The following is a 27,483-nucleotide window of genomic DNA, read 5'->3' on the forward strand; positions in this document are numbered from 1 at the left end:
AATATTTCACGAATTAATTACCCACATTTTTTGTTTTTAGATGGTTTATAATATAGGTTAACAGTTGTTTTAGGTGGAATTTTAGATGGGATAGATTGTTCAGGAGAAATTTTAGGAGGGCATTGAGCCGATTGGTAACATTAGAGAGAGAGAGAGAGAGAGAGAGAGAGAGTTGGAGTGGAACTCTAGTGAAGAAGAGAGGGCTTCCACGTGGCAATATAGATTAAGAGGTGTTTTAAGAAGAATTTTAGGTGGGAGAGATAATTTAGGAGAAATTTTAAGAAGGGATTGTCTAAGTGATTGAAAACATGAGAGAGAGATTTGGAGTGACACTTTAGTGTAGAAGAGAGGGCTGTCATGGGGCTACATGGAAGGGCTAAGAAAGGGTAAGGGAGAAAGGATGGAAGTTTAAGGAGAGAAGAGAGAAGAAGGGAGAATGGGAGAAGAAGAGGGCTACTAACATGATGAGTCCTAATCACTTTATAATATAGTATAGATTTATATATTTATTTATAATATATATAAAAAAAAACTAAAAAACCAAAAAACTAAATTGGTTTTGCTTCATATTTAAAAAAAAAAATTGATGATACCAATTCAGTTTAGAAAATAATCCTATGCTATAACAACGACAACAACAATAACAGCTTTGCAAAAATATTAACTAAAGGACTTTCGGCAACTTATTTCAACGACATATATTTTATGAATGTTGCCTAAAGTTCATTCTCCCTAGTTAAATATGAAGAAGAAAATATATTTTTAAGATGTTTGGATTAAATGTCGCTAAAATGATATGAATAAACATTATGAAACGACGGATCCCTCGCTAGGTTTCCATGAATCTCGATGTCATTACCTTCTTGCTTTCTTCAAGCATATGCATCTTTCTTCCTCCACCCATTCAAAGAACTAAATCCCTAATCTCATGCAATTATCTTCTTGCTTCTTCAAGCCTACCCTTCTCTCTTGACCGATTCAAAGAACTACTTCGTATCCTTCATTCTCAATGTTAGAACTGTGAAGCGACAATTCGACCAACTGTGAAGTGACGAATAGTTGAAGCCATGAACATAGAGGTCGATTTGAATTCTAGATGATTCAGAGAGGTCGATTTGAATACTCAACCGATTGAAAGAGGTCGATTTTAAGCAATGAACTTGTGAATACCCAACCGTTTTGAAAATTTGAAGCCAGAGAGTTTGCGGTGAAGACAGAGAGTTCAATCGAAGCTTCATTCTTAGTACTCCATTTGAATTTTTGTCTAGTGATACTTGTGTGAATTGAATACATGTCTTTACAGTGAAGTTACTTCTGTTGTTGAACATGGGAGCATATATATGGACTTATCTTACTCTTAAGCTTCCTGTTCTTCTAGAGTTCCAGACGAGTTACAGTTGTTGGATGGGTCTGTGCTGGCATCTCCGTCATTGTATTTGTCGCTCCTCTCAGCATCATGGTAATGTTTCATTAATTTGATATCTATTTGGTTAATTTAGCTTCTGAATTAACACTGGTTAGGTGGTTCTTTCCATCCATTCTATAGGGAGTTTCCTAGGCCATCTGCCATTATTTTGTACCCTCTAAAATAATTTGGTACCTTAGATGGTTTAGATCATCCAATCAGGGCCTACTCTTGGCTTGTTAACTCTTATAAATCTATTATGTGTATAGATTTGGAGACAATTGGGAAAAGAGGGCTCTCCTGTATTCACCAAGCTTAGCCCTTTTATTTGAGTTACATTCTCAGTTTTTCATCAATTCATTCTGACATGTTTTATCTAATAATAGGCTTCAGAGCATGAGTTTCAAGGTTCACCTCCACTCTCCAAAAGATGGTAAAGGATAAGTTCCTCCACAAACTGATTGCTTGGCATTTATTGAATTTTAGAAGGCAAAATGAATGGAAGTAGGGCCTGACACTACTGGTCTTCTATAGGAAATTCTTGTGCCAAAAGTCCACATCTATTGGATGATTTTAAGCATATGTATACAAGTTCCCAACAATTTCAAAGTTTTGTTGTTGGACCTTTTAATTAAGAGTTTTACCACAATCTCAAATAGGTGTGGTGCATTCCAGACTACTGGGTCCTACTGTAATGTACTGTCTCAACTAGGTCTGGAATTCACCACACTGGAGGTGATCCTTGGTACTGTGGTTGTATGGCGTGTTCTTTATGATGGAGGTGTGATACATTAAGTCAAAATGTACCAAATCAATGTTATATTAATGCACCAAAGTGTGCTGTTGTTGAAATATGAAAAGTTGGCGTGTTACTAAAATTTTTGAGATATTGTGTTCCAGAATCAAGCTTTCCCAGTTTTGTTAATTGTGATTGTGTATTTATGGTTTTATGAAGCATTTTACACCCAAAATTTTCTCCCTACTAAACGTTTACATGCTCCTTTGTAAATGTGGAAGGTTTACTTTAGCCTATTTTGTCTTCATATATCAATTGGCAACTCGTGAACTGGGAATCAGGGAATTTATTAATGCCATTATCAAATATATGGAACCAATAGGAAATACCAATATGTTTGATTCTCTTGCAAAAATTCTATCATAATCTTGAGTCAAATCAAAATCACATGCTTACAATTTTATTTGCAGGTACCACACCTTCACTGTTTTATCCATCGAAAGCTTGGAGTTCATGATTTCCTGCACAATCCTCCCATTACTGAGGTGATTATCCTTTCTTTGACCTAAAATGATTTGATTTTTTACACACAACACTCAATACCTGATTGTATTCTTAAATATATGACTTTGTTGATAATTCGTGCTTCTTTTTCCACATGCCATTTCTGTAAAAAACTGTTATTCATGCCTCCAGCCAAAACCACATTTGGTTAGAGGGATAAGAGAAAGTCTCCTAGGGCATCTTACAGCTATTCTTGGCAATGATGAAGTAGCAGCTCACTACATATTGCATCTTCTGCCTAAGGTGATTGTTTTTCTTGTTCCTTTTACTATAATCACATCATTCATTCACCACTCCTCTCTGAGATGTGCATTTTTGGAAAGAGAGAATGTAATTTCATTTTCTGCAGGTCCATGCTAGAGTTAATATTGTTGCAGTTGGAAAGCTCTCATTAAAACTTACAGGTTTTACAAAAGAAAGTGCATCTATTTTTGGAAATCAGCTTAATCTTACAATCCAAAACCTCCTACCTTTTACATGATCAATACCTCTTACCGTGGAGTACCTTAATAGTGCTTAAATTGTCCCAAGAAAAGATTACCAAACAAACAGGCAAATTGGCTCATATTGATATGTTTCTTTTATGCATTTTTTTAAACTGAGCATGCTAATTTATTGACCACGTCCTCAGGATTTATTTATTTATTTTTTTGTGTTTCGTGCTAGGTTGGTCACTGGAGTTCTACAGCTAGCTGAAGGAACCCACTTAACCATTGATGAGACTCAACTAAAAGCAGGGACTCTTAACTCCATTGGATTAGAAAACATGAGGTTGCTTAAGAATCTAATGGAATGGCAGAAGGTATTTAAGATGTTCTTTTTGTTGATCCTGCCTGTGAATTTGTAGGGTAATCCATCCCATGGTTGTGTATAATGGTATGCTATCCTCAGTCTCAGTGTCCATTTGGTTGTTGGAAGTTCCTAATATTTAATTATATGCTTATTTCAGGTCGACTATGATTTTGAGTACTACAAAATGGAAATGACCAGTGATGTCCAGATACTAATCCTCTCTGGGGGGAAGTCAAACATCTTGCCTGCAGATTTAGTCTTACCTTTCCAGCCTTCTGCCATTTTTATTGTGAAAATAAGGGTATGGAAGTGCTGCAAGCTTGGAGATGGTATTTGACTACTCTAAGATCAATGCCACATTCCATAGAGCCAGAAATGCAGAAGGTTTGTCTAGGTTACTTCCTCTTCTCCAGTAATCAAATTCTATGCCCATTACTCTGTTGCTCAAATAATTGTAACCATTTTTTTTTTTGGCACTAGATCTTGATTAAACCATTATAATGGTTGGGCCTGGTCTCCAATGTATCTGCATACTAAATTTTTCTAGGTGGCCCAACCCAAATCCTGGGTTAGATACAGTTGAAATTCTTCAACTTGGGTGCCTTTATTTGCACTCCCCTACTAATTGTAGCAACCATCAAATTTCTCACAAGTAAAATTATTTGAGCAATCTATCCATTTCTTTTACATCAAGGATACTAAATGTGACTAAAATGTTGCAAAGCTTCCTTCATTGTATCTTAAAATCTTTAAGAAGTTTTACGTCTAGGCTTTCTGCTTCTCCTTGACAAAATTTCTTATTTTGCTCATTGAGAAGATACATTTTTATGTATCTTTGTGTGAAAGGCTTCTTAATTGGGTCAAGCAAAGAGCTTCTGTAGCATGGAGGAATCCTCTGGCTGATCTAGACTGTCCATAAAGTAGGAGATTCACTATTGGGTAGGTGTTTAATAGCATACTTCATATCAGCCTATACCCAATCAAGTATTGGATTTTTACCTGATTGATAATAGCTGTCTATATATTCATTTTTATCTGCTTTCCTAATTCCAGTCATTCATCTAAGACAAACAGACTATCTTACTGATAGTGACAAACCAACTTTGAAGAAATGAAGGCATGCTGTTGCAATAAAAAATGAATAAAAACAAGATCAATCAAATTGTCAGTTGGAGTTTGATCAGTGTGTCACTCCAGTCAAGGGTGAGTTTTGGCTGGAGGCAACAAAGCAACAGCGCCACGTTGAGGATCTGAATATTTCTTGTACACTGCTCTTAGCTTACTCTCTGTTGCTAGTGAACGGAAGTTGATGTAACCGTTTTCGGCCACGTACCAATGTTTTGTGATGTAAAATTTTTTGGCAAAGTACCTCGTTATTCGACCCAGTGGTGGCGTGCCTTAGTGACGAGCTACTTGGTGGCGAACTCCCTGGGGGAGAACTGCTTGGTGACGAACTGTTTGGTGGCGAACTGCCTTGGTGGCGAACTGCTTGGGGGCGAATTGCCTGGTGGCGAACTCCTTGGTGGCGAACTACTTGGGGGCGAACTGCCTGGGGGCGAACTTCCTTGGTGGCGAACTGCCTGGGGGCGAACTGCCTTGGTGGCGAACTGCCTGGGGACAAACTGCCTGGTGGCGAACTCCCTGGGGGCGAACTGCCTGGTGGCGAACTCCCTGGTGGCGAACTGCCTAGGGGCGAACTGCCTTGGTGGCGAACTGCCTGGGGACGAACTGCCTGGTGGCAAACTCCCTAGGGGTGAACTGCCTGGTGGCGAACTCCCTGGTGGCGAACTGCCTGGGGGCGAACTACCTGGTGGCGAACTCCCTGGTGGCGAACTGCCTGGGGGCGAACTGCCTAGGGGCGAACTGCCTGGTGGCGAGCTCCCTGGTGGCAAACTGCCTAGGGGCGAACTGCTTGGCGAACTCCCTAGTAGGCGGCCGATGCCTTAGAGAAAGTTGGAGCTCCCTGGTGGCAAACTGCCTAGGGGCGAACTGCCTGGCGAACTCCCTAGTAGGCGGCCGATGCCTTAGAGAATGTTGGAGCTCCCTGGTGCGGCGCAATCCGATTGCCCTCAGCATGAGGTGGTCTTCTTTCCTTTGTAGGCTGCGGGAGATGAGGGACCTGCGAGAACTTCATCTTTTCCTCCTCTTTGTAGGTGGCGGGAGCTGAGAGACCTACGAGAACTCCATCTTTTCCTCTTCCTTGTAGGTGGCGGGAGCTGAGGGACCTCCGAGATCTCCATCTCTTCCTCCTCCTTGTAGGTGGCAGGAGCTGAAGGACCTGCGTGAACTGAATCAGAGCCCCCGGGGGTATTTTCCCGGTGGGGGCTCTCCGATGCTTAAGTTAACACTCTTATTGTAGAGAGCTTTAAAGATAATATGAGAGAGCTAGAGAGCAGGGTTACTTCCCTTTCTTTTCCATCCCCCTCCCCTTTGGGGGGTGAGGTCTTTATATACCGGAGTCCTCGCGGGTTAGGTGGGTGAAAAGCTTCCAAACGGTAAGACTCGTCGCATCCTGTCAGAACCGGGGTACGGTGGTGAACTCCTCGAGGTCGTCAGGCTGGCGCTTGTGTCAGGCGGCCAGGTCGACGCCTGGGCCGGGTTGTCAGAGGGGTGCCTGCGTCAGTCGGCGGGTCAGTGTCTAGGCCAGGTCGTCAGGTCAGCGCCTGTGTCAGTCGGTGGGTCAGTGTCTAGATCAGGTCGTCAAGCTGGCACCTGTGTCAGTCGGCGGGTCAGTGTCTAGGTTAGGTTCGTCGGTGGGTCAGTGTCTAGGCCAGGTCGTCAGGTCAGCGCCTGTGTCAGTCGGTGGGTCAGTGTCTAGATCAGGTCGTCAAGCTGGCACCTGTGTCAGTCGGCGGGTCAGTGTCTAGATCAGGTCGTCAAGCTGGCACCTGTGTCAGTCGGCGGGTTAGTGTCTAGGTTAGGTTCGTCGGTGGGCGCCTTGGCCGGATCATGCGCTAGGCTGGTCCAGGTCGGCAAGGTCGCGCAGGCCATGCGTAGTTCGCGCGCTAGGCCGCACGCAGGCCGTGCGCGCGCCGCGCAGGTCGCGCGTGTCGCGCATAGGTCGCGCAGGCGTGCGTCAGGCCGCGCCAGGCCGGCCAGACTGGTGCCCGGGTGGGTCACCAACTTCGTAAGTTTGTTGGCTGGGTGTTTTCCTAGTTGTCACGAGGTGCCACGTGTCACAATTTCACTGGAGGGCCAAATCTGCCCTCATCAGAAGTGAACCATCAGTTTAGCACAGTCCATGAGCTGAGACTATGATAAATCTCGTAGTGCATCAAACCAAGCTCCGTCATGAAGAAGATCATGTTTTCCATCTTCTCAGAGGCAGCTGCCTTGTTGAAACGAACAAGGGACACGTAAAGTGTAGGGACTATCAAGATCCATTCCAGCTTGCCCAATATTTCTTTCTCCATGGCTAAAATATGTTCTTTGCTATATGTTCTATTTGATATCAGAACCAAGTCATTGACCTCTGGAGCCCATATCTCCTCATATTTGCTAGCAATGAGCATAGCATCAATGACAAGTAACTGTAGCTCTCTCCTTGGAACTGCTTTTGTAAATAGGAACTGGCCAATTACATGGATGGTAAGGTAGAGAGTTCCAAGCCTGAGTTCGAACTTGTAATGAACTTCTATCAACCAGTCCACAAGGATTGATCTCATCTTCTCATTAATATCAGGCTGTGAATCCATGTAGTCGTGAACTCTGCTTGCATTCTCTTCGAGCTTGTAAAACTTGTATAATGATTATCATGTAAAATAATCATTAACCAACTTGTTTAGAGGATTTTCTTTACCGATAAAATTGGAGTGTGATTTATGTATATATTAATAAGAATGGGGCATAAGATTAGCTACCACGTTTCTCCTAAAGAGACAACTGCTTCTTGTCATAGACATAAAGTAAGTTCCAAAACCATTTCAATATTATTTTTTTCCTATAGAACTTCAAAAATTTCAAAACTCTATGGGATGAAACTAAAATTGCGTTCATGGTCATGCCCTCAATTTTTCTGTTTTAATTTTTTTTTTGCTTCTTTTTTTTTTTCCTAGTAACATATGCTTGCCCAATGCCCACATATAAAGAAATAGTGCCTTTCCCATGGCAGCATCCGCTTGATGATGTGGCGATGCTCTGAATTTTTTTTTTTCATAATATGGAGATGCTTAACAAATGATTTTTTTTCTTAGGTAGTTAATGGCCTTTAACAGTAGATAGTGATCTTGTCATTTCTTAAACTGTTTTTTTGACAAGCCAAATAATCTTCATTTATTATGAAAAATCAACAACTGAGCTGAATTGGCTATACAAAAATAATTCTTGTTTAAAGAATCATTCAAAGGCTGCTTGCCTAATTCTAGTCATTCATCTAAGACAAATAGACTATCTTACTAATAGTGACAAACCAAATAGACTATCTTATTGTCTTATAGTGCATCAAACCAAGTTCCGCCATGAAGAAGATCGTGTTTTCCATCTCATCAAAGGCAACTGCCTTGATGAAACGAACAAGGAACACATAAGGTGTGGGGACTGTCAAGGCCCATTCCAACTTGCCCAATATTGCTTTCTCCATGGCCAAAATCTGTTCTCTGGTATATGTTCTATCTAATATCAGAACCAAGTCATTGACCTTTGGAGCCCATATTTCCTCATATTTGCTGGCTATTAGCCTAGCACCAATGCCAAGTAACTGCAGCTCTCTCCTTGGAACTTCTTTCATAGATAGGAACCAGTCATTTACATGGATGAGATAAGGTAGAGAGTTTCAGGCCTGAGCTCGAACTTGTAATGAACTTATATCAACTAGTCCACAAGGATTGATCTCGTCTTCTCGTTAATATCAGGCTGTGAATCCATGTAGTCATGTATTCGTCTTGCTTCTCTTCAAGCTTGTAAAACTTGTATATATCTTCAACATAGTCGACCACTGCCAAATGGTTATTGGCATCTACAGAATCAATGTCAAAATTGGGCTCCTTGGGCTTATCAACAATGCCAGAAGCATCCTTGCTTCAAGCAGTTAGGATTGAAGCAAGAGTCTAGATTTTCTTCCTGGATGATCTCTGAGATACGGAGCTCTCCTTTTTAGTGCCTTCTTCTGTTTGAGTCACTTCCTTTTTGGGGTTTATCTCCATTCCAGTGTCCAGGATTGGCTTCACAAAAACCTTCTTTCAAGCAGGCTTTGTAGCAGTCGCTCCTTTTGGAGCAGCTTTGCATCAACCACACAGATAGGGGGATGAACCAATTAAGAGGTGGAGACCAAGGACAGAGCATGGTTTACGTTAGGTCCATTGACCTAATCACAAAGAGCCTATAGTATTATGGGTTTGATACTAGGGTGCCAAGTGACTATCTCATCTACTGGGTCATTGATAAGCTTTATAGTTAAATAGTGGCCAATGAGAAGATCCTTCATTTTGGTGCTTAAGCAACTCCCCTATATCAATCCCATTTTGTGTTGCTATATGTCATTAAATAGTCAATGGCTATTAATTTACAAAAATTATACCTATTTATTTTGTTTTTTTTTTCCTTTTGTTGCTTTTCTTTGAAAGTTGTAGAGGAAGAAAGGGTTGGATGACTACAAAAAGCATTTTTTTAGATGTTAAAAGAAATTTCTTTTGGACTACTCAATATTTGATTTGTATATTGTTAAATAAAGAAGTCATCTACTCAAAATGAAGAATGAATATAATGAGGGCTGAATGTTGTGCTTTTTTGTCTTTTTGTTTTGTTCTTAAAATGATGATGGAAGTCGATTGGAATTTTATGGATAAGTTGTATATTTTTGGATTTCATATATGTTTTCGTACAGGTTTTATGTTTTGTTGAATATATTTTCATACAAGTGTATCAATTGGAATTTTTATGTAGCAATATACACAATATATTGCACTTTAAAAAAATTTGGAACCTTTTTAGAGGCGGCCAAAAGTGCCTCTATTAAAGCATATATCTTTAGAGGTATCCAAAAAGTGCCTCTAAATATTAAACCATACAAAGTTTTCTTTTTCTTTGATTTATTTTAGAGGCACATAAAATTGTCACAAAATCATTTAGAGGCATTCAAATGCGCCTCCAAATTGAGCTTTTAGAGGCACTTTTAGCTGCCCCTATACAGGACTTTTAGCGTTAATGCAATAGAGGCAGTCACATGTGCATCTAAAAGTACAATTTAAATGCGGATCTAATGCTCAACCAAACACCTCTAAAATATTTAGCGACATGACTTTTAGAGGCACTTACCTAGCTGCCTCTTATTTCCTTTAGATGAATTTTTTAAGCTTTTAGAGGCAGTTATGGCCACATCTATAGATGGATTTTCTAGTAGTGAAATTGTAGATAAACTTTTTCTTGCCTTTTCTTTGTCTAGTCCTACATCAATACAATATTGGCATTGACACTATATACAATATCAAAACTACTAAAGTATGTTTTTGTTTTATTTTCATAGTAAATGCTTTGTCACCTAACTCCTAATGCTATTTCAACAAGAATATGAATACCATGCTTTTAGGAATTTTGCTATAAGAAACTTCATGAATATGAACATTAACACTTTTGTCTTACGTATAATTGGTTTACTGTAGGTGTTTGTTATATTCTATATGTATGATTCCATGGAAAATGATGGTATATAGGGCACGATTGGAGCAAGGATAGTGTCTCATTTGATTTGAGAAGATAGTCCGTTGTTATATGTGATTAAATAGCTTAAAGCTATTAATTTACAAAAATTATACCTGTTTATTTTGTTTTATTTTTTATTTTTGTTGATTTTCTTTACAAGTTGTAAAGGAAGAGAGAATTAGATGAGGATTACAAAGAGCTTTTTTTTTTTTTCTTTATATGTTAAAAGGAATTTCTCTTGGATTTTATATTTGATTTGTATGATGTCAAGAAAGAAATAATCTATTGAAAAGGAAGAGGGAAGATAATGAGGGGGTTGAATGTTGTTTTTTTTTTTTGTTTTTTAAATGATGATAAAAGTTAATTGAAATTTTTACAAAACAATCACAATTTATGGATAAGGTGTATCTTTTCGGATGAAGTATATATTTGGATATAAGTTTTATGTTTTGATTGAAGAATATATTTTCATACAAGTGTATCAACTGGAATTTTTTCATAACAATATTCACAATTTATTAGACTTTTTTTTTTTTTAAATTAGAACATCTTTAGAGGCGGCCAAAAGTGCCTCCAAATATTAAAGCATATATACTTAGAGGCGGCTGAAAATGTCGTTAAAACATTTTAGTTGAGATTTTTCTTCTTCTTAAATTTCTTTTAGACGCACATAATAATGCCACAAAATCATTTAAAGGCATTTAAATGTGCCTCTAAATTGAACCTTCAAAGGCACTTTTAACTGCCTCTATATATGACATTTTGTGCTAGTGCAATAGAGACAGTCATATGTGCATCTAAAAGTGCAATTTAGAGATGGATTATCAACCAAGCATCTGATTCTCAACTAAGCGCCTCTAAAACATTTAGCAACAAGGCTTTTAGAGGCACTCACCTGGCTGCATCTCCTTAGTTTTAGAGGCACTCACTTGATTGAACCCCAATAAGGTCAATCAATTGATAATCCTCTAACCAGGGGATAAAATCCTTGTCGGGGGATCCCTCAATCCCTCCTAAACCTAATCGTTTGCATCTAAAGAAATCCTTTGCTACTATTGTCTCTGAATTGTGTGCACTTGAGCAGGTACATTTTGATCCTAAACCTCCTTCCTTCACCCAGTTTGGGGAACTTGCTTGTTTTTTACTTCAGAGGAGATTGCCAAGGCCTGAAACCCTTTAGATTTTCACTAGTAGCAAAATTTTCTTATGGGAGGCCTAGAATACCTGAGATTAAATCTCTTCTCCAAGGTCGTTTTTCTTTAAAAAATGATTTTGTAATCTTTGTCATTGATCACACACATCATTTGTTCAGGTTTGAAAATGAAGAGGACTTTCTTCTTGTTTGGTTAAGAGAAGTGATCTATGTCAAGGGTTTTTTGTTTTGATTTTTTAAATGGTTATCGGAATTCAAATAAGGGGAGGACCCCTCCGTTCTTACTATTTGGATAAGCTTTCCTAAGCTTCCCATTGATCTCTTTGGTGAATCTTATTGACAATCAATTGCTAGTAATGTCAGGAGAGTTCTCAAAGTTCCCCTGGGCACTATGCACTGCATGACGACATCGAAGGCAAGAGTTTGTGTAGAACTCGACATCACGAAGCCAAGACCTGAGAAGATCTGGATAGGTCTAGGTAAAGGGGTTTTCTCATAAAGTTCTCTATGAGAACATTCCAAAACTTTGCAATGAATGTCACAAGGTTGGTCATCTTTCTAGCACTTGTAAAAAGAGCAAGAAGACTACCAAGGCTCCAAAAGAATGCCAATTGAGAACAGAAGGAGCAACCTACCTCAGGGAACACAATGGTCCTGGTTGACCTTGAACCTGGCATACTTACAACAAATGACAAAGAAAGAGATTCAAAAGTGTTAAGGAGAACCGAGGCAAAATATAATAAGGGTAAAATACAAAAACCTCCACTAAAGTTTTTGATAATCATAAAAACCTCCTTTATAGTTTTATTTTAGCAAAAATATTTCGCCTAGTTTGAAAAATTCAATAAATACCTCCTTTTGTTAATGAACAAGATCGAAAATATTAAAGAGATGATATTTTTTCAATATACCTATTCTACCCTTTTACGAATTAATGTGCATCTATTTTTACTAAAATAGTCCTAAGGCTCTTTGCCTGTTCCATCGCCATCGTCCCTTGAATAGGATTAGATCCTCAATGGCGACATCATCAAGCAAGCTTTCAACCCATATGGCTTTGCTGCTTACGCCTTCATCCAAATGGGTACTTACAGGGGTAGCCTCAACACTTTCGCTGTTGTTGGTCTTGCCTCCAAGCCTCTCCATGTCTATGATAAGCCGCAGTCGGGCTCGAAAAGCTCACTAGTCTCTGTAACTTCGACGCTTCAACTAACAACCTCGAAAGAGATCTCTCAGAACTCCGGTCCTTGACACAGCTCATCTCTCTGCAACTCTTTAAGAATAATCTATCGGGAGAAATCCCCAAAGAGTTTGGGGATTTTAAGTATCTCGTGAATTTGACAATTTACCGGAACAACCTAACTGGTAATCTCCCATAGAGGCTTGGTTACTAAACGAACTTCGATACCATTGATGTCTCTGAGAATTGTTTGATGGACCTGATTCCGCTTGATATGTGCAAGAACGACAAATTGAAAGCCTTGCTCATGCTACAGAACAAGTTTACTGGAGAAATTCTGATCACTTACTTAAATTGTTCGACTCTAACTCATTTCTACGTAAGCAATAATTCCCTTTCTGGCAGCGTCCCTGTGGAGTCGAGGGTTTGCCCAACCTCAACATCATCAATTTCGCTATGAATCATCAGGAAGGAGCCGCTACATCCGACATTGCGAAAGCTAAAGCACTATGTCAGTTATACATCGCAAATAATAGATTTTCAGGTGAATTGCCGTCAGAAATCTCAGAAGTGATGGCTCTGGTTTCTATTGACTTGAGCTTCGACAAGTTCTCAGGTGACATTCCACTTAGTATTGGAAAATTAAAGAAGTTCATCATTATTCAGTTGCAGGATAACATGTTTTCTAGCAGCATACTCGATCCGTTAAGTTCATGCGTTCCTTTGAATGTCATAAATTTCGCCGACAACTCACTCACCAGTCAAATTCCATCAATATTGAACAAAAAGCAAGAAAACCAGAGAAAATATTGAAGAAGAAGAAGAAGAAATTCTTTATTACAAGTAACTTATCGAATACAACAACTAAAGCTACATTATATACATGTAAGAGTAGGAAAGAGAAAGAAGAGAGAGAAGAGTAACAAACTAATCCAGCTCTATTTTAACAACCTAACTAACTCAGCTAATACAGACTATTAATACTGACTAATAAATAATTCTCTACATCCCCCCCTCAAGTTGGAGCTTGAAGAAGATCGATCAAGCCCAACTTGGAAAGCAAGGAATGAAATTGAGGACTTGCCAGTGACTTTGTAAAGATGTCTGCGATTTGAGCATGTGTAGAAATTTACTGAGGCTTAACAAAACCATGTTTGTGCTTATCCCTCACCAAATGGCAGTTGATTTCTAGATGTTTTGTGCGCTCATGGAAGACTGGGTTTGCCATGATGTGTAATGCAACTTGGTTATCACACCAAAGAGGGATGGGAAGCTGAAGAGGGATTCGAATATCTACAAGAATGTAGGATATCCACTGCACTTCACAGACTGTAGGGGCAAGGATTCTATATTTAGCTTCGACTGAGGACCTTGATACAATTGTCTACTTCTTAGTCTTCCAAGAAATAAGTGAAGAGCCCAGGTACACACAGTAACCTATAAGTGACTTTCTGGTTTGTGGACAAGATGCCTAGTCTGCATCACAGTAAGCTTGGAGATCAAACGTGCTGGATGAGGATAAAAACAAGCCTTTGCTGGGACAACCCTTAAGGTATTTGAGCAAGTGAGCAGCTGCATTCCAGTGATCTTGAGTTGGGGAACTGACAAATTGACTAAAATGTTGGGTGGCATAAGAAAGATTAGGTTGGTGAGATTTAAATACAACAATCTGCCAATTAATCTCCTATACCTATTATGATCAGGTAGTGCAGGATTGTTATCAGAAAACTTCAATCCTTGGAAGAGGAGTTTGAGCAAGTTTAACCCCTAATAAACCTACATCTTGGAGTATATCCATGGCATACTTCCATTGGTTAATATAAGTACCAACAGTGCTCCTTGCAATTTCAAGCCCAATGAAATATTTTGCATAACCAAGGTCTTTGATTGTGAAGGCAGAATCAAGAAATTGTTTTACTGAGATAATTTCACTCTCACTTGTACCTATCACAAGCACATCATCAACATATACAAGGAGAGCTAAAAATGAGTTAGGGGTAAGCTTGACAAAGAGACAATGGTCATATTTTGATTGCAAAAAACCAAACTATTGAAGCTTATTGTAGAATTCAAAATTCCACTGCTTAGAAGCCTGTTTGAGGCCATAAAGTGATCTTTTTAGCTTACAAACCTCTCCTTTTTGTGCCTTCTGATAGCCTTCTGATAGCCTTCTGGTGGAAGCATATAAACTTCCTCATCCAAATAACCATGGAGAAAGGCGTTTATATCAAGTTGATGTATTAGCCAATTCTTAACAGTAGCAACTGCTAGAAAAATTCTAACAGTAACAAGCTTTGCAATAGGACTAAAACTATCCAAATAATCAATTCCAGCTACTTGATGATAACCTTTGGCCACAAGCCTTGCTTTGTACCTTTCAACGGTACCATTAGAATTCAACTTAACGTTAAAAACCCATTTTGAGCCTATAGCTTTCTTCCCTTTAGACAAAGCAGCCACTTCCCAAGTCTGATTTTGTTCTAGAGCTTCTAGCTCTTTGTTCATAGCTTTAACCCACACTCTGGATGAATAATAGCTTGAGTGTAAGATTTAGGTTCTGGAATAGTTGATACATTTGCTAAAAAACTCAAATATGCAATGTCAAAAAATGGAGATTGGGTATAGGAAAAAGTAGGAAGTGTGTAATTTGAACTAGTAGGGGTAATGAGACCATATTAGCAGTAGGTAAATGAACAAAAATTGATAAATTTGTAACAAAGTCCTTGTTCCAAATAGGTTTGTTTTTTATTCTTGTGCTTTGTCTCAGAGGAGGTAATGTAGGGAGTGTAAGTGAAGAAGGATTAGTTGAATGAGTAGAAGGAGGAGACAAAACAGGAGTTGGAAAGTATCAACAAGAGTAGAATCAATAAGAGTAGACAAAACTAGATCAAATTCAATTTGGGGAATAGAATCAACAGGAGTAGTTGAATTGGGAATAGGAATTGTAGATGAAATAGGAAAATCATAATAAAAAATTGGATCTATAATTGGTAAGGGACAAGTAGAAGGTTTAGCTGAAAAAGAACGATATGGGAAAATGTCTTCATGAAATATAACATCCCTGGAGGTAAAAAGTTTTCTGTCATTGAGGTCATAGAGTCTATAAGCTTTCTGTCCTAAGCTATAACTCAGAAAAATGCATTTAGGAGCTCTTGGTGCAAAGTTGTCCTTATGGGGCTGAGTGCTTGTAGCAAAACAAAGACAACCAAATGTCCTTAGATATTTATAGTCAGGTTTCCTTTTACAAAACTTCAAAAGGTGTTTTCTAATGTAAAACAACCATAGGTAAAACATTTATAATATGTGTGGCCATTAGTAAAGCATGTCCCCAAAATGATTTTGGTAAGTTTGCTTGAAACATCAAAGACCTTGCAATTTGAAGAAGGTGTTTGTGTTTTCTCTCCACAACACCATTTTGTTGTGGAGAATTAACGCAGCTTTTTTGGTGCAAAATACCTTGGTCAGAATAAATAAATAAATAAACTTTGAAAATCTTTATTGAGAACTCCAGTGCCATTGTCAGAATGGATACATTTAATTTTCTTATGAAATTGAGTTTCAATCATTTGAAAAATGTAATGAATGAAAATACAATCATGCTTTTATGGTTAAGCAAAAATATCCAAGTACTTCTGTTGAAATCATCAACAAGTGTAAACATATAAGGTGCACCAATAATTGAAGGATATTTATAAGGTCCCCATAAGTCCAAGTGCATCAAATCAAAAATGCTCTCTAAATGAATTTTACTAACTGGAAAAGGCAATCTCTGTTGTTTAGCCAAAGGATAGATTTCACAAATAGGTAATGATGCATTGGTGGGACAAAAATCAAGGTGTTGTAAGGCTATAACATATGCATGTCCTAATCTGTTATGCCAAAGAACTAATCTAGGAATATAAGTTTAATTGAAGAAATGAGACTTATTACATGTAGTGACTTGAAAGGTTCTATTACAAGCATTCTAAGTCATTGCACAGTGTGCAAACTCTTTATTACAAACAAATGATTGAATTCTATCAACAAAAAAGGAGGATTTGTCCAAAATGTATAAGTTCTTCATCATTTTACCAACTACTAATATCTTCTCATTCTACAGGTCCTGTAACAAGCAATAGGTAGGGTAAAAAGTGCATTTAATGTTGTTTATAATGGCCAATTTACTAATAGATAACAAATTTTATTTCAAAAAGGGAATGTGTAAAGTATTTGTCAAAATCAGATTAGGACTAAGTTTCACATGGCTAATATATTGAACAAATTTTATGGTTCCATCAAGTAAATGTATAGGTATGATTTAAGTTACTGGTTTAAGTTGAGAAAGTAATTTTAAATCAATACACATGTGGTTTGAAGCACCAATATCAACTATCCAGGTTCCTTCATCTAACACAATTGTACTATCCTTAGAGTTAAAAGCATATTGAACTTTCATACCTGCATAAGCATCTGCATAAGTATCCAAGTGAGCAAAATTGACATGGTTGCTATCATCAGTCATTTTCCCTTTGACAATCTTCATGAGCTCTTGTCGAATCATGTTGCTGATATGAAGTGCTTGATCTTGATTTTAGTCAGCTAGTAACTCGGTATCTACGTCCAGAGGAGTATCATCTTGATAAGCATTATTGGCCTTGTATCTTCCTGAAAAGCCTCCTCTACTTCTTCCTTGAGTGTTTCCCTTTTGTTCTCTCAACTCCTTGTACCAATCGGGGTACCCATGAATCTTGAAGCAAGTTTCCTTTGTATGATCATCTCTATTGCAATGATCACAATGTCTATATTCTGTTTTGTCATAATCTTGCTTCTATAATTCAGATCTACCATAAACTGGTGGTTTCCTAGTAGCACCTCTTCCTGTTCCATCTTTCCTATAATTCTGTGATCTAGTAAGCATAGCATTTCCATCAACAATTTCAGCAAAAGCAATATGAACATCTCTTTGTTTTTCCACCCTAAGCACCAATGAATATGCCTTGTTAACAATAGGTAATGGATCCATTAATAGTATTTGATTCTTAATATGATCAAAAGAATCATTTAGTCCCATTAAAAACTACATCAGCCTATTGGAAGAAGTAGTGTCACATATTCTCTTAGCTGCACCACAAGTACATTGACAAGTACATTGAGGAAGTGGCATGATACATGTCAATTCATCCCAAAGTTTCTTCAGTTTGGTATAATATTGTACCACGGTTAGATTTTCTTAACTAATTGTACTAATATCTCGTTGCAAATGATACTGTAAAGGTCCATTTGAATCTCCAAACCTTTCTTCCAATTCTAGCCAAAGATCTCTAGCAAATGTAGAGTATAGAAAAGCATCAACAATGTCCTTAGAAATAGAGTTAAATATCCAAGAAGTTATCATACAGTCCACTCTTGTCCATTGCTCAAAAGTAGGTGAATCAGGTTTTGGTGCTTTGCAACTTCCATTGATGAAACCTAATTTCACCTTAGCTTCAAGCGCGATCTTCATTGATCTGCTCCATGTCAAACAATTGTTTCCAGTTAGTGGACTAGACACCAATATCATGCCTGGGTGATCTGAATTCTGTAAAAACAGAGGATCTCCATTATTGCTTTCAGTATTAATTTTTTTTCCCGTACCAACGCCACTAATAACATTTCCACCATTATTGTTTGGTGTTTCTCCTGCTCTTGTCACCGAAACATCAAGATCAGCCTCCATCGTTCTTCAAATATCAACTTGATCAAAAAAAGAGCCCAAGATCTAGTGTGGCTCTGATACCATGAACAAAAAGCAAGAAAGCCAGAGAAAATATTGAAGAAGAAGAAGAAATTCTTTATTACAAGTAACTTATCGAATATAACAACTAAAGCTACATTATATACATGTAAGAGTAGGAAAGAGAAAGAAGAGAGAGAAGAGTAACAAACTAATCCAACTCAACAAAGTTTGTTACGAGCTTCTTTAACAACCTAACTAACTCAACTAATATAGACTATTAATACTGGCTAATAAATAATTCTCTACAGACACTAGGTGAATTACCCTCCCTGAACTCGTCAAACCTATCGAATAACCAACTAACTAGATCGATTCCGACAAGTCTATCTTCTCTTAGGCTTAGCCTTTTCGATGTGTCACACAACAGATTAACAAGATGCATACCGCAATCTCTTGCGCTGGAAGGTTATAATGGCAACTCCGCTAGTAGCCCCGGACTTTGTGGTCCGAACAATGGCTGCTTAATTTGGTCCCTGTCCATCAGATTCTAGCAGTTCAGTGGGGCTCCTTACACTTGTATTTTTGCTTGGTAGCAGGAATTGATGTGTTGATAGCGTTGCTTGGGTGCTTCATTTTCATAAAAAGCAAGAGATGAAATGATGAACAAGACCATGCGTTGTCAAAAGACTTAGAATGTAAAATTGTTTTTTCTGTTGAGTTTCAACGAAAAAGATATATTGAATTTGATAAAAGAGGAGAATTTGATTGGGAAGGGAGGGTCTGGGGAATGTTTATAAGGTGATCCTGGGGAACGGGAAGGAGCTAGCGCTAAAACACATGGAATTCAGAATCTGAGGACCGGAAAAGCTAGAGTAGTAGCACAACAATGCTGAAGAAGAAGAGATCAGGAAACCGACCAGAATTCGACGCGGAGGTGATGGCTCATTTCTTTGCGATCGTGTCAAATGATAGTATTGCTCATGGCTCTAGCTGCAGAGCGATGTGGTGTTGCAAAGCGAGATGGTGTACTGGATCTCCAGTGCCAATTCGATGGTCCAAGTATCAGAAGATGTGATGTGTCTGGAGGGGGAGTGCACCGCCATTCTATCGCTGTGCATCTTGAGGAGGAAGATGAACAATGTTATTATGGAGTAGTTGAGACAGGGCTATTTTAGTATAAACAAATATACATTAATTCGTGAAAGGGTAAAATAGCTATTTTGAAAAAAAATGATCATCTCTTTAACATTTTTCGTCTTGGTCATTAACGGAAGGAGGTATTTGTTGAATTTTTTAAAAAGTAGAGAGGTTTTTGCTAAAGTAAAACTATAGGAGAGGTTTTCATGATTGTCAGAAGATGGACAGTGTTATTATGGAGTAGCTGAGACATGGCTATTTTAGTATAAACAAATATACATTAATTCGTGAAAGGGTAAAATAGCTATTTTGAAAAAAAATGATCATCTCTTTAACATTTTTCGTCTTGGTCATTAACGGAATAAGGTATTTGTTGAATTTTTTCAAAAATAGAGGAGAGGTTTTTGCTAAAGTAAGACTATAGGAGAGGTTTTTATGATTGTCAGAAGATGAACAGTGTTATTATGGAGTAGCTGAGACATGGCTACTTTAGTAAAAACAAATACATATTAATTCATAAAAGGGTAAAATAGGTATTTTGAAAAAAAAATGATCATCTCTTTAACGTTTTTCGTCTTGGTCATTAACGGAAGGAGGTATTTGTTGAATTTTTTCAAAAATAGAGGAGAGGTTTTTATGATTGTCAGAAGATGAACAATGTTATTATGGAGTAGCTGAGACAGGGCTATTTTAGTAAAAACAAATACACATGAATTCATAAAAGGGTAAAATAAGTATTTTGAAAAAAATGATCATCTCTTTAACGTTTTTCGTCTTGGTCATTACGGAAGGAAGTATTTGTTGAATTTTTTCAAAAATAGATGAGAGGTTTTTGCTAAACTAAAACTATAGAAGAGGTTTTTATGATTATTAGGAACTTCAGGGGAGGTTTTTGTATTTTACCCAAATAAAAAACAAACGATCATTAGACAGAAATGGGCCCCAATAGGTGTAGTAAGCTAATTTGGTTTCTTAACACCAGACAAAGTTATTGAAGTCTCTACCTCTCCTTCACAAATAAATATTCTTTGCAGTGATGAATTAACGGTCCAAGGCTTACACACTGCAATGGAGGCTGCTCTGCATACAACTTTTGGCACCCCGACTCCTGTTCCCACGGCTTAGTTTGTTTATGATACAAATGCTGATCTGGGGTATTTATGTACCCCATTTTGTGTTTGTGAGCGTTTGTTTGAAATGTAAAAAAGTAATGATTATCAAAGCAAAAATGTATTTTGACACTTTTGTACCTTGAGAAGAGAGCATTATTGTGCCTATTTTTTTAATACAATTTTGTGTTTTTTTGATAATTAACTTTTTGACCAAAGTTAATGCATTGGAGCATAAGATAGTTGGAGCATTTAATGATGGGCCCACACTTTTGCACCGATTTCAAACAAACAAGATGAATGCAAAAATAGTTTAAAATGTGAACCATGTTTGCATACATGAATTGAAAAATGGATAAATATGTAGTGTACATATTTCTATTTGCATTGCGACCAAACATAGCCCAAAGCTCAAACAAGCAGTAGTGATCTTCATCCTAAATCGGTAGACAATGATTGTAGAACTTGCATTGGTAATAGGAATGAGGTTGTTATGTTGCTAAAAGACTTCCATAGAACTCTAGAAAACAAAGTTGCTCTGGCTTTAGAGAGAGCTGGTGTGGTGGACACTGAGGTCTTGGACACTATTGCCATGGTGTAACATAGTCTTAGCCTTGCCTATGATTGACGGTCTTATTTTAAGGGACACCATCGTCACTTTTGCCAGTAAGATTATTGGGAGAAGTCATGTTTCCTATGGTAGACCACCAAAAGCTTAAAGTACTCTTTGAGGAGGGGTGGTCAACCTCCTTTGGTGCTTGACCTTTGCACTCTTAGACCCACATCCCTTGCAGGGTGGCCTTGATTAATGGCTAACCACGTAAGTGGCGTCTTCCATGAACCGACAAGAGCCAATAGAGAGCCCTAGCCATGAGCCTTGAGGTCATGATTTAGTTCTACTAACCTAGGTGGAGCATCTCATTGGGCAAGTTCTAGCCCTAAGCACACATATGGCTTGTCCTGACCTCCCTTGGCTTGGACGCAGCCTAGGTTTCTTCCGCTGTAGAACTAACCCCGTGACACTATGGTGGTGCCTAAATCACCGGAATTAGCCACTTGGGAGACGAGAAACGAGAATTTGGAAACTGATTTGGACCAGCCCAAGAACTCAGCGGTTGGATCAACTGAACCAATTGGTGCTCAAAATTGGGTGAAAAAAATAGGAAGAATGCTAAATCTATGCAAGATGACCTTGATTTCTCCCCTAGTTTTAAATTATGATTAGAGGCATTTTTTGGAATGTTAGGGGTATAAGAAGTAAGAGATCTATCTACAGATTAAGGAAACTTATTCAAATCCACAACATTTACTTCATTACTCTTTTGGAGCCAATGATTGATGCTGCAAATATCCACAATATAAAGTTTAGGCTGGGCATGGACAATGCCATCTCCAACGGATCTGGTTTATCAAAGATTTGGATTCTATGGAAGAACCCTTTTCAAAGAAGGGAAGTAAGTTCAATGCCACAATGCTTAACTGTTGAGGTCTGCTTACCTGGCTACAATTTTCTCTTTTTAGTCATGATTATTTATGCTAATTGTTGTCATACTCAAAGAAGGGAGCTTTGGAATTATCTTACTGAATTTTCTTCCTCTTGTAATCTTCCTTGGTTGGTGGGGTGGGGTGGGGTGGGGTGGGGGGATTTAATAGCATAATTGACGTGGTTGGCTTCGTTGGCATTGGCTTTCAGGGATCAAGTCTTACTTGGTCCAATGGCTACTCCTGGGCTTGGTTAGATCGCATTATGGTGAATACCTTTTGGCTTAATGAGTTTGAAAATCCATTAATGCGCCCATTGTTTTCTCTTTTGACAACGCTAATACTAATGGACCCAAGCCGTTTAGATTCCATCATATGTGGGTTAGCCATCCTGAGTTACAAAATATAGTCAAGGAGGTGTGGGCAAATCATACGGGGGCAACTCGTTATTTGTGTTATCCTCTAAACTTAAGCTTCTGAAACAAAAACTTAAGAGCTAGAATTCTAACTTCTTTGGGGATGTGTTCCTAAATGTTAAGAGGGCTGAGCAGGCAGTGTTAGAAGCTGAAAAGGCCATTGTTTCTGAAGACAATTTCTCCATCAACAAGCTTTGTTTAATGCTACTAACATTCTCGATCAAACTCTGTTGCGAGAGATCTTCCTTCGACAAAAATCAAGGGTAAAATGCCTTAAGGAGGGTGATCAAAAGGCATTTTACTGTTATTAGAAAAATGCAAATCAATGGTGTGGCGACGAAGATGTGAATTTGATAAAAGCTCAAGCCGAATAATACTTTAAGGGCTTTTTATTTGAAGAGACTAAAATCACACCAAACAGAGCGAATTACAGATAAACAAACGAACAAATAAATAGTAATAGCATGAAATAGAGATTGAAAGTATATAAAGCAAGATTACCGTAGAGAGTTATTTACAAACAATAGTAAAACTAAAGGGGGTGGGGCGGGGCAGACGGTGAATGTAAAATATGATGGAGTTGGTTTACAAGTAATAGTCGAAGCAACCTGATGGTTCAACAGTGAAACTTTAAGACAGGGAGTAAAAGGATGCAATACTAATAAAAAAATGCTTCAAAAAGAATCAAATGAGGCTAATAAATCAAACAATGAGGAAAACAATTAATATGACAACTGTATGCCGCTACCGTAATTATGAGGGGATGATGGAATAGAGTAAACAAAGTGACAAACAAATCATTTGTACAAGAATATATTAAACCAGCCGGAGAGTTTGTGAATGAATAAATATGAATTCCAACCAACAATTGAATGGTGATGATACGTGGAGAAAGAATAGCAGGGTTTCAACAATATCGAATCCTACTCTAGACCTAAGTATTAATGGTTTGATTCAGATTCTCCAAATGCAGAAATGATCTAGACCTGTTTTGACGAATATTGCAAAGATGAATCCTCCAACTCTGCTACACTACAGAATGAACATATAAATCAAGATTAAATACAGAGATAAACATACATATATATATATATATATATATATATATATATATATATATATATATATATATATATATATATATATTAGCAAAAAGAAAAGAAAAGCAAGATAGGCAAGAGGTTTCAGGACTTCCCTTGATTGCAGTTCGGCACAGCTAAGCGAATGGTCTCTTGTTTTTTTTTTATTTCTTTCAGAAAATGGTGTGACTGGAAGCATTGCCAAGGTGTGTTGGCATCACATCTAGGTACGTCTCATGCTTGAGCATCTTGGATGACTTAGGGAGGATGGTGGGCTGTGAAGCAGCCCTGTTGTGAAGCTGAAGGATCGGTTGAGATACTATTGCCCCAATGGAGTGAGAGAGCAGCAGAGAGGTTGATTAAACTTGATTAATCCGAACATGGACGCTGAATGCTGGTGAAGACCTTGAAGAAGCAGATATCTCTCTTTTTTTCTTTTTTCAGGGCTGATTTTTAGGGATTTTAAGAGGGCTTTCTAGAGACGTTGGGGGAGAGGGAAGCCAGAAAAGGAAGGGGAAGATGAGAGAGATTTTGGGAGCAAGAATGGGAAGCAAGATGGGAATCAAAATAAGAAAGAAAAAAAAAAAAGAAAAAACAGAGGAGATACAGTGATAAAGAGAGGGCGGATGAAGGGGAGGAATTATGGGAGGGGGGGGGGAGAGGGAGTGACGGGGAAAAAGAGAGAGAAGAAAGGCGAAGAGGGTGAGACGAAAGGGGGGAAGAGGAAAGTGGGGCCCATTGGGATCAGAAGTAAAAGAAAGAAAAAAGAAGGGGGGGTGGAGTTTGCTACTTACAGAGAGAATTGTGGATCATGACTACTTACTGCAAAGTATCCCTCAATTGGTCACTGAAGATGAGAACCAAGCTTTGATTCAACCTCCGATTCTTGATGAAATTAAGGACACTGTCTTTAGCATGAATGGCAATTCAGCTCCAGGCAACGATGGTCTTGATGCTTTTTTCTTGATGAATTGTTGGGACCTTAGTAGGCCCTGTTGTTTACTCAGCAATTAAGGAGATTTTCATCGCAAAATCTCCACCGAGGTACGACACCTCCACCTATATGTCTTATTACCAAAGGTTAAAAACCCTCAACATTTTGCTGATTACATGCCTATAAGTCTTTACGGCTTCTGTTAAAAAATTTTTGCAAAAATTTTGACTGCAAGGCTTAAGCCAATCTTACCTCGAATCATTTCCCAGGAACAAGGAGCTTTTGTCAATGGAAGATTGATCGGAGACAATATGTCTATGGCCAAAGAAATGGCTAGTGAAATAAATAGGAAGACAAGGGCAGGTAATATTATTTTAAAGCTAGATGGTGAAAGCCTATGACCGGATTAATTGGAATTTTCTTTTCAAAGTTGTCCAAAAATTCGGCTTCAATGATATCTGGATTGATTTGGTTAAGCTTGGGGTTTGCAGTTGCTGGTTCTCTGTACTTATTAATGGATCGCCGGTTAGCTACTTCAAATCCACTAGAGGTCTTCGACAAGGAGACCATCTCTGTCCGAATAAGTGCTAAGTGCCGAATAGCACTATTCCTGTCTCTCATAGTCTCTTTGCTGATGAAATCATCATCAAGAATTTGTTGGAATTCTTGAGGGCTTTTAAGGAAGCATAAGGCCAATTAATAAATAAACAGAAGTCTTGTTTTTTGGTTTCTAAGAAAGATTTCCCTTTCTTATACCTTGGTGCTCCAATTGATAGAAAGGCTATAAAAAATAAGAGAAGAGAGACAAGTCTTCTTTCTCTCTGTATAGACTTCCTCGAGGTTTTCTCTTTGTCCGCCTTTCATCGTTTCCTCTTCCATCTCCCTTTTCTTTTCCTCCTTTTTGTTCTCTCTAGTCCTCTTATTTTTCTTCTCCCCTTTTCTCACTCCTCTCATCCTCGTAATCTTTCCGTTCCTTTGTTTCAGTTCTTTATCCTTCTTCTATCATTTGTCGTTTCTTTTCTCTTTTACATGTTTTTCTTCTTTGTTCATTTCTTCATCTTTTTTCGCTTCTGTTGTGCAGTGAACTTGGTACAAGGGATGAACACTTGAGTCTTTTCTTGTTGGGTGGCGGGCACAATCGCTGTTTTGGTTGCCATCCATGGCTGTTCCCCGAATCCCAAATCCATTGCTGTATTGGTACAAGGGGTAATTTTGCCGCCGGTTGCAATATTTTGGTGGCAGTTGCAGTTGCACTTCACCAACAGATTCCATTACGGTAATGGATGCAGTGTTTTGGGGCTTTGTCGCCTTTTACGGCTTTCTCCGATTGTGCTATTTCTGACACTTGGCCCTTTTCTTTGAACGTCCCTCCTGGCTTTTTCTCTCATATTTGGTGGATGGATGGATGGAGATGCAATTGATTGCTGTTTCTCCGATTGTGCTATTGCCTTTTGCAAATATTCGAAAAATGATTGAGGGCTTGAGATCAAAACTTTTATATATCTTCAGGAGGTAAGCCAACTCTCTTAAAGCATGTGTTACAAAGTATGCCGTACATATCCCAAGTTCTGTAGCAGCCCTAAAGTGGGGTAATAATCTTCATTGGCGTAGCTGGGAGCAAATTTGCAAACCTTACAATGAAGGAGGATTGGGCATTCGCTCTTTATTTATGTGAGAAAAGCTTTTAGAATCAAATTGTGCTTCAAATTTATAAGGAATGACTCTCTTTGGGCCCAATTTTTTACCTAGGCTCTATTCCTTTGGCTCTCTCCTCTTTGAACACAGCTAGCTCAAGATTTTGGAAGGATATCTTTGAGGTGAGGGACCTAACTATTAATCACAGCAGATGGCTGGTGGGACATGGTGAAATCTCTATCTCTTCTGCCTGGAACCTTGTAATACCTACAGGAGCCACTGTTAGCTGGGCCAAGCACATATGGGATGCTGGTTTACCTTCTAAAGTAGCAGATTTCATGTGGAGGTTTATGTATAACTCCCTTGCTGTTGATGAAGCCATTAAGCTTAAAGGAGTGTCTCTTGCCTCTAAATGCCATTGTTGTGGACACCTTGAACAAGAAACTATAAATCACTTGTTCTTAATGGTATCGTAGCATCTAAATGTTGGAATTTGAATTTCTTTGTTATTATTTTCGAAATTCATATTCATCAATCCCAACATGTTGGAGACAGGGTCACTAATTGGTGGAATTTATGTGATACTAGCTCTCAAAGGAACCAAATCCTCAGGATTGTTCCCTCTTTCATTCTCTGGGAAATATGGGTGGACAGATGCAGACGACACTTTGATGGAAAAGCTATGTCAGACTTCTCCCTTCACGTCGAGTGGAAGATAGAAATAATAGGTGGGCCCAGACCTCCATGTTCCTCTTAAAAGAATTACTTGGGTGAAGTGGAATCCTCCTCCCCAAAGATTTTGGAAGATTAATACAGATGAAGCGTGTATGGGAAATCCGGGCTTGGGAGGTGGAGGAGGAACATACGAGATTGCTATGGGGGTTTTATTGTGGGTTTTTCTTCTTATTATGGTTGGTGCGCGTTCATTCAAAAAGGATTGTCAAATCTAATTTTGAATTTGATATTTTATATAATTGAATTGAATTTGGATAATTTGAATATTTAATCGGCTAAATTTGGTTATTTTATCCTTACCTAATAGTTAATCAGATTCGAATTCGGATATGACCTGATTAAATTCGATAAATGTCCGAATTTGATCGATTATTTAATTCTTATATATAATATAAAATATTTTATATAATTTATATATTATAATTAAGTTATATAAATAATTTATATATTTATATACTTTATATCAATAAAATATTTATTAATTATCTAAATTAATTAATTAATCGAATTTGAATTCAGATATTAATTTTTAATATTCATTAGACTAAACGGATTCAAATTCGGATATTATCTGATCCGATTTGAATTCGATCCATTGCCCCTACATTCAAGCAGAAATTAACGTTGTTCGTGATGACCTTAGAAACAACAATATTGTTGTAGAGTGTCATAATAAGATTAATAGTCTCTCCTTAAATCAGATAGTGCGCCTCCTTGGAGTATTCGCTATGAAGTTCAACAAACCAAACAGTTAATTTCTGATACCAATGTCTATTTCCAGCATATTTATAGAGA

General features: G+C 38.1%; 3 long non-coding RNA genes and 1 pseudogene across 5 annotated transcripts; 3 read left to right on the top strand and 1 right to left on the bottom strand.

Annotated features, from left to right (window-relative positions):
- Nucleotides 1–764: 764 nt before the first annotated feature.
- Nucleotides 765–10,532, top strand: LOC148852431 (uncharacterized). Of its 3 annotated transcripts, XR_016099576.1 has the most exons (8): nt 811–1,243; nt 1,379–1,459; nt 1,792–1,838; nt 2,612–2,686; nt 2,838–2,948; nt 3,372–3,507; nt 3,655–3,881; nt 10,094–10,532. It is a non-coding gene; the product is annotated as an uncharacterized LOC148852431 (long non-coding RNA). The 3 variants fall into 3 exon arrangements; XR_016099575.1 differs by lacking the exon at nt 10,094–10,532 and having other exon boundaries at nt 765–1,243; nt 3,655–4,200; XR_016099577.1 differs by lacking the exons at nt 1,792–1,838; nt 10,094–10,532 and having other exon boundaries at nt 3,655–4,200.
- Nucleotides 7,835–8,919, bottom strand: LOC148852432 (G2/mitotic-specific cyclin-2 pseudogene; annotated as a pseudogene).
- Nucleotides 10,533–24,290: 13,758 nt separating the features above from the next.
- Nucleotides 24,291–25,534, top strand: LOC148852433 (uncharacterized). The gene is made up of 3 exons (XR_016099033.1): nt 24,291–24,428; nt 24,588–24,681; nt 25,400–25,534. It is a non-coding gene; the product is annotated as an uncharacterized LOC148852433 (long non-coding RNA).
- A 156-nt stretch (nt 25,535–25,690) lies between these two features.
- On the top strand, nt 25,691–26,943 carry LOC148852434 (uncharacterized). The gene is made up of 4 exons (XR_016099034.1): nt 25,691–25,830; nt 25,930–25,989; nt 26,104–26,420; nt 26,542–26,943. It is a non-coding gene; the product is annotated as an uncharacterized LOC148852434 (long non-coding RNA).
- Nucleotides 26,944–27,483: the final 540 nt, after the last annotated feature.

The sequence above is a fragment of the Nelumbo lutea genome, chromosome 5 (genome assembly GCF_056320005.1).
Source record: "Nelumbo lutea isolate HS-2025 chromosome 5, American lotus-T2T, whole genome shotgun sequence".
NCBI classification, from domain to species: domain Eukaryota; kingdom Viridiplantae; phylum Streptophyta; class Magnoliopsida; order Proteales; family Nelumbonaceae; genus Nelumbo; species Nelumbo lutea.